The following is a 13807-nucleotide window of genomic DNA, read 5'->3' as shown; positions in this document are numbered from 1 at the left end:
GCAAAGTGCTTGCCCCCTTTTTGTTTTTAAGTTCTACCCATATGGCCTCATTAGAGGAACCTGCTAAGATATCATCCCTCCTTACAGCAGTAGTTGACTCCTTGATTAATATTGCAACACCCCCTCCTCTTTTACACCCCACTCTGTCTCTCCTGAATATTCTATACCCCGGAATATTGAGCTGCCAGTCCTGCCCCGCCCTCAACCATGTCTCTGTGATAGCAACAATATCATACTCCCATGTGTTCATCAACACCTTCAATTCATCTACCTTACACGCAAGACTCCTTGCATTAAAATAAGTACCATCCAGCCTTGCCATACTCCCTTGTGTCGTTACATATTTGCTCTGCCTTCAAGGCTGACTTGTTTTTTCCTCTATATTTGCCTGTGCATCACCCCCTACTATAGCTCCACTCCGTATCCCATCCCCCTGCCAAGTTAGTTTAAACCCATCCCCCCCCCCCCAACAGTACTAGCAAACCTCCCCGCAAGGATGTTGGTCCCGTTGCAGTTCAGGTGCAACCCGTCCGACTTGTACAGGTCCCACCTTCCCCAGAAGCAGACCGAGTGATCCAAGAAACTAAAGCCCTCCCTCCTGTACCAACTCTTTAGCCACGCATTCATCTGCTCTATCCTCCTATTCCTATACTCACTAGCACGTGGCACCAGGAGTAATCGAGAGATTACAACCATTGAGGTCCTGCTTTTTAATCTGCTACCTAGCTCCCTAAATTCTTGTTGCAGGACCTCAACCCTCTTTCTACCCATGTCGTTGGTACTAATGTGAACCACAACCTCTGACTGTTCGCCCTCCCCCTTCAGAATGCCCTGCAGCCGTTCAGTGACATCCTTGACCCTGGCACCAGGGAGGCAACATAACAACCTGGAGTCACGTCTGTGGCCACAGAAACGTCTATCTGTTCCCCTTACGATAGAATCTCCTATCACTATTGCTCTCCCACTCTTTATCCTCCCCTCCTGTGCAGCTGAGCCACTCGTAGTGCCACGGACTTGGCTCTTGCTGCATTCCCCTGAGAAACCATCTCCCTCATCAGTATCCAAAATGAAAAATCTACATTACAACAGTGGCTACACTTCAAAAAGTACTTCAAACACTTTGGAATGTCCTGAGGTTGTGAAAGGCGCTATATAAATGCAAATTCATTCTTTCTTTGAAATGTTTTTTTGAAGATAAGGCAGTACCGAGTATCAATGTTCTATTTCTCCCCCACTGCTAATTATTTCTGAAGGATGATTTCTAAACCTCTTTCTCTATTTTAATTTGTTTATTCTGAGAATGAACTGAGCAATAGTTTGGTATTCTGTTCATTTCTGTAATCCTATTCTGTACTTACAGCAATAGTACTTCACAGAAAATAATGTTTGAAGGTAATAGTGTAATACAAAAGGAAGCTGTCATTTTTCCGGAAAATTACAAAAGGCACTCAGTACTTAAGAGGTTAATGCAAAGATATATTGTGTATATATATTCGGACAGTAAATTGTGGATGGCATAAGCAGTGTGCTGGATATTAGATAGGCAAAGCAGAAGGGAACAAGAATCTATCAAACTGAACCATAAACCCAAGAGTTTTGATTAAAAGTGAGACTCTATTCAGACTTTGTTGCAGAGAATTGTTCCTTGTTGTTATGTCACACTGTATGAACAAAAAGCTGGTAAACAAGTCTTAGGTTATTGTTAGCCTGAACTAGCCTGACATGCTAAGGCGTTTGAACGTGTCTAAGCAATTGGCAATGCAGAACCTCTGAAAACAAGTCTTGTACTGTTCCAGGCACATGTCACAAATTAATTGTTCATTAATATTCATAAATTTTACAGTTGCCACTTTCTGATTTTCAGAATCGGGTTAATTCCCAAAGTCATTTGCCTGGATGAGTGCGAAACCAGTACTGCATGTAACGAGTCTGTTATTAAAATTCAAGTCGTTTTACTTCTCTGAATATATTCTTACTGTAAAAATCAATTATTTTCTTGCATTTGTATCTGATCTATTAAAATAGCATCATTTGGTAGAGATCAATATTTTGATATGAATCAAATGTCTACTTATATTTGGATTCAACCTCCCCAACAAAAATAATTAATCCTGTTCTAAAGTTTAGAAAATTTCAAAATCAGTGTGGTCTTTGAAAATCTCCCTGGATCAGCAGGCAAGTAAGTATGAGAGAGATTCTCTCAGCAGGAATATAGGCATCAGAGAGATTCTCCTCCCCTTCAGTTTAGGGGAAAATGGATGCTTAAATTGATTGAAAAAGTTAAAAAGCTTTCCATGCATCGAGAAGTATTGTACACACACGTGCATGCTCAACCGTTGATGTAGGCATAGTTTTTTTTTAACTTAAAAGTATTTTTTTAACAAGGGCTATTTTTCACTCAAATAGAGGAGGGATGTTGCAGGTAAGACCATTAAATACTGCTTCAATTGTTGGAGAGAGAAGACTTGAGGATCTTTCCAAAGCCACTATTTGTAGCAATGGGAAAAGCAAGGCAACTTCTTTGGCTGTCCACTTTTCAAAGCTTGGCAAGAAGATGGTTTTCCTTCAATTCCCTACATTGACTTTCAATGTTTATAGTGCCACATGAGCCAAATCATCCAGTTATACATTAGATTTAATCTTTGCCAACTGGTGCAGTTTCTCTAACTCCAAGATCTCTCAGTTTGACTACATCAATTGCCTATCCCTTAGACTGACATTATTCTGTTAGAGAAATTGTAGGAGCTCACATTTTCAGAATGAGAAATTGCAACAAAATGTCTGAGTACGTAATCTGTACCATAATTGTCTCAAAGTACTTGTGCTCCTGAATGACTTAACAATAGGGAAGTGTAGAGTCATCAATAAGTAATAATCCAAGCGTTATTACATATTTGCTTGCCAATTACTTACACCATCAGAGCGTAGGATATGAGTACCATACTCTAGTGTAGCCTGAGGGTAGGGATCATAGGATCATAGAAATTTACGGCACAGAAGGAGGCCATTCGGCCCATTGTGTCTGTGCCAGCTGAGAAATAGCTATCCAGCATAATCCCACTTTCCAGCTCTTGGTCCGTAGCCTTGTAGGTTACGGTACTACAAGTGCATATCTAAGTACTTTTTAAATCTGATGAGGGTTCCTGCCTCTTCCACCCTTTCAGGCAATGAGTTCCAGACCCCCACCACCCTCTGGGTGAAAAACATTCTTCTCAACTCCCCTCTAATCCTTTTACCAATTACTTTAAATCTATGCCCCCTGGTTATTGACCTCTCTACTAAGGGAAATAGGTCCTTCCTATCCGCTCTATCTAGGCCTCTCATTTTATACACCTCAATTAAGTCTCCCCTCAGCCTCCTCTGTTCCAAAGAAAACAACTCCAGCCTATCCAATCTTTCCTCATAGTTAAAATCCTTCAGTCCTGGCAACATCCTTGTAAATCTCTGTCTCTCTAGTGTAATCTTTCCTGTAATGTGGTGGCCAGAACTATGGCTGAATTAGTGTTTTACACAGTTCAAGCATAACCTTCCTGCTCTTATATTCTATGCCTCGGCTAAGAAAGGAAAGTATCCCGTATGCCTTCTTAACCACTTTATCTATCTGTCCTGCTACCTTCAGGGATCTGTGGACATGCACTCCAAGGTCTCTCTGTTGCTCTACACTTCTCAGTGTCCTACCATTTATAGTGTATTCCCTTGCCTTGTTAGCCCTCCCCAAGTGCATTACCTCACACTTCTCCGGATTGAATTCCATATGCCACTTTTCTGCCCACCTGACCGTTCCATTGATATCTTCCTGCAGTCCACAGCTTTCTTCCTCGCTATCAGCCACACGGCCAATTTTTGCATCATCTGCAAACTTCTTAATCATGCCCCCTACACTGAAGTCTAAATCATTGATATATACCACAAAAAGCAGGGACCTTGTACTGAGCCCTGCGGAACTCCACTAGAAACAACCTTCCAGTCACAAAAACACCCGTCAACCATTACCCTTTGCTTCCTGTCACTGAGCCAATTTTGGATCCAACTTGCCACTTTCCCTTGGATCCCATGGGTTTTTACTTTTCTGACCAGTCTGCCATGTGCGACCTTGTCAAAAGCCTTGCTAAAATCCATGTAGACTACATCAAACATGCTACCCTCATCAACCCTCCTTGTTACTGCCTCAAAAAATTCAATCAAGTTAGTCAGACACGACCTTCCTTTAACAAATTCATGCTGACTATCCTTGATTAATCTGTGCCTTTCTAAATGATGATTTATACTGTCCCTCAGAATTTTTTCCAACAATTTGCCCACCACCGAGGTTAGGCTGACTGGCCTGTAATTACTCGGTCTATCCATTTCTCCCTTTTTAAACAATGGTACAACGTTAGCAGTCCTCCGGCAACACCTGAAGCCAGAGAGGATTGAAAAATGATGGTCAGAGCTGCTGTTATTTCCTCCCTTGCTTCTCTTAACAGCCTGGGTAGCATTTTATCCAGGCCTGGCGATTTATCTACTTTCAAAGATGCGACACCCTTTAATACTTCCTCTCACTATGTTTATCTCATCTAATATTTCACACTCCTCCTCCATAACTACAATGTCTGCATTGTCCCTCTCTTTTGTGAAGACAGACGCAAAGTATTCATTAAGAACCATACCCACGTCTTCCGCCTGTGCACACAGGTTGCCTTTTTGGTCTCTAATTGTCCCTACTCTTTCTTTAGTTATCCTCTTGCTCTTTATGTATTTGTAAAACATCTTTGGGTTTTCCTTGCTGTTACTTGCCAATAGTTTTTCATGCCCTCTCTTTGCTTCCCTAATTTCCTTTTTAATTTCACCCCTGCGCTTTCCAGATTCCGCTAGGCTTTCTGCAGTATTTAGCTCTCGGTATCTGACATAAGCTTCCATTTTTTGCCTTATGTCAGATACCGAGAGGGGGCTCTAGATTTGAGAGCCCCACCCTTTTTCTTTGTGGCAACATATTTGCTCTGAACCCTCACTATCTCCTCCTTGAATGACTCCCACTGCTCGGACACTGATTTACCGTTAAGTAGCTGTTTCCAGTCCACTTTTGCTAAATCACATCGCAGCTTAGTAAAATTGGCCTTTCCCCAATTGAGAACTTTTACTCCTGGTCTATCTTTATCGTTTTCCAAAACTACGTTAAATCTAACTGAATTACGATCACTATCACCAAAATGGTCTCTCACTGATACCCTTTCCATCTGCCCAGCTTCATTCCCTAAAACCAATTCCAGAGCCGCCCCCTCTCTTGTTGGACTTGCTACATTCTGGCTAAAAAAGTTCTCCTGAATGCATTTAAAGAATTCTGCACCCTCTATACCTTTTACACTGATTCTATCCTGTTATGTATTGTGTGTTCTATTGTGTGTTCTCCTCCCACCTGTGATGGCGCTGTCACAGGAGATGAATGGTTGGGTGTTCTCTGTTAAGTTTAGCTCTCTTTGTTCGGAACTTTCCGGAACTTCCTTTCCTTCCAATAAAGCACTTCATATTTGAATCTCTGAGTTCTGAGTCCTAAATTGTGTCTAGGTAGAAAGGTACCGACACAACAAGTGGCAACGAGGAGCGGATGAATCTGTGTACGTTACGGGTGCAGTGAGTAAACAGAAATTTTAATTTGAAATGTGAGATGGCTACTATATTAGGAAACATCGGTGATTTTGATGAAAATGTGGAGCAATGGCGCGCATATACGGAACGTTTTGACTATTTTGTATTGGCAAATGCGGTGGCAAATGAAAAGGTCGTGCCTACCTTTTTGAGTGTAATCGGGCCGAAGACTTTCAATTTACTTCGCAGCCTCGTGCAGCCAGAGAAGCCAGGAACTAAAACATATAAGCAACTAGTGGAAATTCTTGGAGCACATTTTTCACCAAAACCTCTGGTTATTGCTGAGAGATTTAGATTTCACAAATGGAATCAAGAGGAGGGGGAATCAGTGACGATGTTTATTGCTGCTTTAAAAAGGTTGTCGGAACACTGCCAGTTCAAGGAGGTGCTGAATGACACCATTAGAGACAGACTTGTGTGTGGTCTGCAAAATGCAGCCACACAGAAGCGCCATCTTACTGAGGACAACCTTACTCTTGAAAAGGCCATTGAAGTTAGTGTCTCCATGGAGATGGCGGAAAAGGAGGCTCACCAGTTGAGTTCAACAGGGAGAGTTCACAAGGTGCGCGGAACGGCACATGTTACCATTGTGGGAAAACGGGCCATCACGCTAATGACTGCTGGTGTACGGAGCTGGAATGCCGAAATTGTGGCAAAAAGGGTCACATTGAACGTGCCTGTAGAGGTAAAAAAAGAACAGACAGAGCTGGGAAGCATGGAAGCAAAATGTCTGTATTTGGACAAGAGAGGAAAAAGAGTGTTCATTCAGTGCAGTATGATGGAACAAGCAAAACAGAGGGGAGCGACACCTCTGAGGAGGAAGAGATGCACATACTGATGGTTGCAGGTGATTCAAATGGCTACTGAGTGTCACCACTGGTGGAGGGACAATCAGTGCGGATGGAGGTGGACACAGGCGCGGCTGTGTCCCTTGTTTCAGACACTGTCTACAACAAAATGCTAAAGCATCTTACCCTTCAGCCAACAAACATTGTGCTAAAGACGTATACCGGTGAACCTGTGGCCATGAGAGGCATCATTGAGGTGACAGTTAAATTGAATGGACAGACTGCAAAACTGCCACTATATGTGGTAAAGGGAAATTACCCATCGCTACTGGGACGTGCGTGGCTAGAGAAAATCACGCTGGACTGGCCTGCAGTCCGCATGATGTCAAAAGGGGAGTCAGGTCTGACTGCAGTGTTAAACAAACATGCAGAACTCTTCAATGGGGAACTTGGGAGCATGAAAAAGATCAGCGTGAGACTGGACATTAAACCTGACAGCAAGCCGAAGTTTCACAAAGCCCGACCTGTACCCTATGCAATTAGGCCAAAAGTTGAGGCTAACTTGGAGGCCTTAGTCGAGAATGGAGTCCTGGAGCCTGTGAGCGTGAGCAAATGGGCCACACCCATTGTTCCTGTCCTGAAAAAGGATGGATCTGTTCGAATCTGCGGGGATTTTAAAGTGACTATTAACCTGGTGCTGTCTGCGGAACAGTACCCTCTTCCCCTCATTGATGATCTTTTTACGGGCCTGGCCGGAGGGCAAAAGTTCAGCAAAATAGACTTATGCCAGGCTTATCAACAAATGCATGTCGATGACAAATCAAAGGAGCTGCTGACAATTGTGACACACAAGGGGCTATACAGGTACTGCCGCCTTCCGTTTGGAATTACGTCGGCCCCTGCTCTATTCCAAAGGGCAATGGATCAGATTTTGAGTGGACTGCCAGGAGTCCAGTGCTACCTGGACGACATCCTTGTCACTGGGACAAATGAGGAGGATCATCTTCTGAACTTGGATGCGACACTACAACGACTGAAAGAGTACAGACTCAGAGTTCGTAAAGACAAATGTGAATTCTTTCAGTCTTCAGTTGAGTACGTGGGGCATGTGATTGACGCTACTGGCCTGCATAAGGCGCCATCAAAGGTCAAGGCGATCGTGGAGGCCCCAGCGCCCCAGAATGTGAGCCAGTTACATTCATTTCTGGGGCTACTTAACTACTATGGGAAGTTTATTCCAGACTTAGCAACATTGCTGAAGCCGTTACATCAGTTGCTATGTCAAGGCAAAACATGGAAATGGACTGAACTGTGCAACGAAGCTTTCGCCCAAGCAAAGAAAGCATTGCTGAAATCGGAGGTCCTGACACACTTCGACCCAAAGCTACCCGTGCAGCTAGCATGTGATGCACCACCATATGGTGTGGGAGCAGTCATATCCCACATCATGCCTTCGGGTGAAGAGAAACCTATCGCCTTCGCATCACGCACCTTGAACAAGGTCGAGAGTAACTATGCGCAGATCGAGCGCGAGGCCTTGGGAATCGTTTTTGGAATTCGAAAATTTCATCAGTACCTGTTTGGGAGAAGGTTCACACTCCTGACGGACCACCGTCCATTGACTTCAATCTTCGGGCCCCACACCGGAATTCCATCTCTCGCTGCAAGCAGGATGCAAAGGTGGGCTTTACTGTTGTCAGGACACACATACGACATCAAATATCGCAAATCAGACTTGCACGGCAACGCAGACGGTCTCTCGAGGCTACCCTTGCCTGTTTCTCCCCCAGAGCCTCATCAGATAGACATCTTCTACTTTAGACAAGTGGAGGGAGCACCTGTCACTGCAGTTCAGGTGCGAAGGTACACCCGCAACGATCCAGTCCTGTCTGAGGTAATGGACGATGTCATTCGAGGGAGAGCTATAGGAGATTCTCCTAGTTTGAAACCTTACGTTTCAAAAAGAAATGAGCTCTCCGTCCAGGCAGGTTGTCTTCTTTGGGGACGCCGTGTCATCATTCCGCCACCTCTGAGGGAACCTATACGGCAACAACTTCATACAGGCCACAGTGGAATGGTTCGGATGAAGGAAATGGCAAGAAGCTACTTCTGGTGGCCAAGTCTCGATGGGAATATCGAGGAGAAAGCCAAAACATGTTCCCCATGTAAAAGGGTCCAGAATGTTCCACAGCTGGCAACCCTACACCCCTGGGATTGGCCTGCAGAAGTGTGGCAGCGAGTACATGTGGACTTCACCGGTCCTTTCGAAGAGAAGATGTTTATGGTGGTTGTGGACGCTCGTAGCAAGTGGCCGGAGGTCGCTGTGATGAGGTCTACCACGGCAGAGAAAACAATTGAGAAACTTGGTGAGATGTTCAGCCGTTATGGCTCACTGGAACAACTTGTAAGTGACAACGGTCCACAATTTGTATCACAGGAGTTTGCAACCTTCCTGCATGTGAATGGTGTCCAACACATCAGGTCTGCGCCCTATCATCCCTCTACTAACGGCCAGGCAGAAAGGTTTGTGCAAACTTTGAAGCACGCCTTGAAGGCATCGCAAGGTCAGGGCTCAATCCACCAACGTCTGAACAGCTTCCTGTTGTCCTACAGGAATGAGCCGCATGCCACAACCAAAACTTCCCCCGCTTCACTCATGATGAAGAGGCAGTTGCGGACAAGTTTTGACTTACTCAAACCTCCAAGGGCAGAACAGGTTGTCCATTGTCAACAACAAGCTCAAGTTGAAAAGAGAGAGAAAAGAGCCAAGGAGAGACGGTTTCATCCGGGAGAGCACATCCTCGCTCGAAACTACAACACTGGACCGAAATGGGTTCCTGCTACGGTGATCGCGCAGACGGGCCCTGTGTCTTACACGGTTGAGACTGCTGAGGACGTCGTCTGGAGAAGACACACAGATCAACTGTTGCTAGGAGCAGAGACAACCACAGAGGCTCCAATGGCTGGTTGGCCTGAACTGTTTCCGGATGATACCGCAAACCAGCATCCTTTGCCACAGTGCTCTTCTCCAACACAGGAAGTCAAAGAGACTGTTCCACCTGTGCAAACTCCTGGCTTTCGACTGACACAGGCACCTTCTCCATCCAGGCCTGTGTCAATGCCTACTGCTGTGGAAGCCAGCGATGACCGCCGGTATTCTGTCAGAGAGCGGCGGCCTCCAAGACGCTTGGATCTGTAGGCTTAGTGACTTACCCACAAGACTGGGGCAGAATAAACCCCAGGGTAAAGTCAGGGTTTGAGGCAGTCTACCTCTACCCTAGGTTCGTTGAGTGCATTGAAAGTAACTTACCTGTTGAGGAATAATGTGGACCTTCCATTTAAGAGGGGAGGAAATGTTATGTATTGTGTGTTCTATTGTGTGTTCTCCTCCCACCTGTGGTGGCGCTGTCACAGGAGATAAATAGTTGGGTGTTCTCTGTTAAGTTTAGCTCGCTTTGTTCGGAACTTTCCGGAACTTCCTTTCCTTCCAATAAAGCACTTCATGTTTGAATCTCTGAGTTCTGAGTCCTAAATTGTGTCTAGGTAGAAAGGTACCGACACAACATATCCCAGTTAACATTAGGGTAGTTGAAATCCCCTACTATTACTGCCCTATTGTTTTTGCACTTCTCAGATATTTGCCTACATATTTGCTCTTCTATCTTCCTCTGACTATTTGGGGGCCTATAGTACACTCCCAGCAGTGTGATTGCCCCCTTTTTGTTCTTCAGTTCAACCCGTAGTTGGTTTGTACCCAGTATCATGCCTAGTAGTCTGACAGTTACTGTGAGACCCGAAGCAGAGAATCAGTGATTAATTGGATTGATTGGCTTAAGGAAAGCAAAGTCACATGTTGTTGCTTTGCTGGCTCTAAGATGAGATATTTTCTCTGCCTAGCAAAAGCACTTGACTGTGTGTCATATTGAGATATGGGTATGCACAAAATTCAATGACAGAGCTGTAAGGTTGTGGGAATGCTTGGCATGGGTGAGTAGTAAATGTGGAACAAATTACTGGGCATCATTTTTGTAGCATGGAATCCTGGGCTGTCCACCTGATAGTAATGGACAGTCTTACTGAAGTAAGATTTAAAAATGAGCGTAACAGGGCACGTTTAGTAGAACGCAATTGCGCAGCAAAATGTTTAAAGATGAAATGTACTAATTACTCGTATGTTTAATTGCAGAAATGACCATGCCAGTTTAGAGAGATGAACTTACAAAAAGAGACAATGACATAACCCTTTCCTGGAAAAACGAAACTTAGTAGTGGTCAAGAGAGATCACATGACCTGATGACTCATTTCCAAGAAATCAGAGGGGCCACAGGCCCATACAGTGAAAAGTGAAACTTATGTTATTGGTTACCTTGTAGAAGTTAGGCACACCTAATTAGTGATTAATGTATAGACTTTTAAATCGATTGGACCTCTGGAGTAGGAGGTCTCGGAATATGTGTATAACTGTGTAAACCTCAAGAGATTCGGTGGAGTTGGAGCCTTGTGTTGGGACGCAAGAGCCATAGCTCCCCAGGCCTGAATAAACCGTTTTTACTTCAATTATTGGGTCTGTCTTTCTTACAACAAGCCAGTGTTGTCGACTTTGTATATCACTCAGTCCACACTTTGGGGGCTTACATCACTTACCTTGCCAGATTCCTTCAAGGGTGTGCTGTGTTTTTCCACAACTGTTTCCATGTCCTGCAGATACCTCGGACAGATTTCAACCTGGCCACCATCTCCTGCCAGGTATGGTGTACTACCATGCTCTGGGGAGGGTACCCTGAAGTTTCAATCAGGACAACCCTCCTTAGTCCAGCTAATGCAGAAATAGGTCCATCAAATAGGGATTCAAGGCAGCATTGTTTTGTGACTTACTCACATACACCATGTCCTTTAATTTCAACCCCCTGCTCAGCCTTTGCAAGGACCAACAACTTTTCAAAATGATTATTCAGCCTGTAAAAGCATTTTTTTATCCCCATATGCAGCCATTTACCTTTAAGTTCCTTTAATTTAGAGCTGATGCCCTTTAAGGGCTACATGCTCATGATATTCTAGGTTGGTGGGGGGCCTTCACCTCACTCTGGCCTGTGCCCAGTGCCTACCAGTCAATATGGCTGAGATCTTAGTGTGCAGAGAATCACATCAATGAACCCACATCCCACCATTCTGATTTTTCACTTGTTCTCGGGCTATGGGCAACACTAACTGCCCATTTACACATTTACTGCCCATTCCAAGTTGCCCTGAGAAGGTGATGATGAGCTGTCTTCTTGAACCCCTGCAGTCCTTGTGGTAATGGTATATCCACAATGTTTCCAGGATACAGCATACTGAAGTCCAGGACAGTGCACCACCACTGTGATTAAAGTAGATTTTCCAAATAAAAATTAACTATTAAATATACTGAATGGAGGATTTTGCCATTTATTTGTTTTACCCAAAAAATGAACCATAGAAGTCAATCAACGACAACTTGCATTTATATAATGTTTTTAATGTAGAACAACATCCATGACAAAGAGGTAAGTTTTAAGGAGGGTCTTAAAGAAGGAGAGGGGGATGGAGAGGCAAAGAGGTTTAGGGAGAGAATTCCAGAGCATGGGGTCTAGGTGACTGAAGACACGACAACCAATGGTGGGACGAAGGGACAGAGGGATCCACAGGACACCAGAGTCGGTGGAACGCAGAGTTCTGAGGGGATTGTAGAGGCGCTATATAAATGCAAGTTGTTGTTGATGTTGGAGGAGGTTACAGAGATGGGAAGCAGTGAGGGGAAGGAAGGATTTAAGCACAAGGTTGAGAACTTTAAATGTGAGGCACTGGGGGACCAGGAGCCACTTATCTTTGTGATGACTTTATTTTTCCAGAAATGTCTATATTTTAAATCTTTTTCCAATGTAAATAAATCAGCAGTTTCTGACAAACTTCATCCCAGTGGTTTACCATTTAGCCAGGAGGGTGTCATTTTACAGAAGCTTTAACAACATTAGTGCTCTGCTAGTTATCCAGTTGCCTTTACATCTTCTGTCCTATATATTCCTGAGAATTGCGGTTCAGCTCATGCTGCATCACATCTGTTACACATAAGACACATGATACTTTACACAAATGCGAGCTATTGTGGGTTATACAGGTTGACAGCAATGCAAACTGACATCTTGGTTAATGTTCAGGAAGTTCAAACATAAATATTGGTTTAGGCCTATGAATGAAATTGATATTACACAATTTGCTTGCAAAACCCATCACTTTGTTTTTTCTATTGCAGTTTTGCAAATGTCAGTGTTCACAGCTGTGTTTACTGGTGCACGCTATCTGTGACCAGATTAGTGAAATATCAAATTTCAAAAAGAAAATATTTATGAATGTTTGCATCTTACCATTGTGGTAATGGCTATGATTTGACATTCTAGGAAGGCAATGAGGGGGACTTTCAATTTGGGAATGCCCATCGCGATTTCTCATGCCCATTTCACACACAGAATTTGCGCATCGCCACTTTGAATCAGCGCTTCTTTTAGGCATCTAGCATGCCCTCCTGAAATCAGCAGGTGCCTATTCAAGAATGCTAATTAGGGTCCTGCACTTATTGACGGATCTAAATGCTTCCTTCAACAGCGCTGCTGTCCTATTTGGCAATTCTACATCAGTCATAGAAACCATGGGCGTGAACAGCCTGGAGGGTGCCATTCCTAGCAATATTTAAAGGGATCATCGCTCTCAGGTAAATTACTGGCTAGTTTATTTGGACTGCCAGTGTGCTGCTTTTGAGATTTTTGGGAATTTTGCCTGCTGGAACTGACGGTAATCGCTTCTGGGTTGTGAGTCTTTGGAATTCTCTAACCCAGAGAGCTGTGGATGCTCCGTCGTTGAGTATTTTCAAGGCTGAGATCGATAGATTTTTGGACTCATGGGGAACCGAGGGTTATGGAGATCAGGCGGGAAAGTGGAGATGAGGTCAAAGATCAGCCATGATCTGATTGAATGGCTCACGGGGCCGTATAGCCTATTCCTGCTCCTAATTCTTATGTTCTTCTTATTTGGTGAGCCAGCAGAGGGTTTTTGACCAGGGGCTTCTGTCAAACTTCTGACTGGTTTCAATGAGCTTGGCGCCATTGTGATTGGAAGAGGAGGAGGAGGAGGAGCAGGCTAGAGTCCATGCAGCTGCAGAGAGAAGAGGCAGAAGGAGCGTAGCTAGCAGGACCCCACAGGAATATACAGGCCCAGAACTCCTTACCTGCAGTTCACTAGGGAGCAGTGTGTGAGGAGGCTCTGCTTTACTCGAGAGCCTGTCACAGAGCCCTGTCACCTGCTGTAGCACCAACAGCAGCCCAGCACAAGCTCACGTATATGCTTGCCTGTGTCTGTCAAAGACACGGTGGCCCTGAAA

General features: G+C 44.4%; 1 long non-coding RNA gene across 3 annotated transcripts in view; it reads left to right on the top strand.

Moving 5' to 3' along the window:
• The window catches only part of LOC147102802 (uncharacterized), a 119351-nt gene extending 108380 nt beyond the window's left edge, over window positions 1-10971 (top strand). For all 3 annotated transcript variants that reach the window (XR_015073116.1, XR_015073115.1, XR_015073117.1), the window contains one exon: window positions 10600-10971. This is a non-coding gene — a long non-coding RNA (uncharacterized LOC147102802). The remainder of the gene's footprint in view (window positions 1-10599) is intronic.
• The last annotated feature ends 2836 nt before the right edge of the window (window positions 10972-13807 follow it).

The sequence above is a fragment of the Somniosus microcephalus genome, chromosome 21, assembly GCF_052327205.1.
Source record: "Somniosus microcephalus isolate GS21.2 chromosome 21, FLI_Smic_1.0, whole genome shotgun sequence".
In the NCBI taxonomy this organism is placed as follows: domain Eukaryota; kingdom Metazoa; phylum Chordata; class Chondrichthyes; order Squaliformes; family Somniosidae; genus Somniosus; species Somniosus microcephalus.
This window is presented reverse-complemented; position numbering and strand designations above follow the sequence as displayed.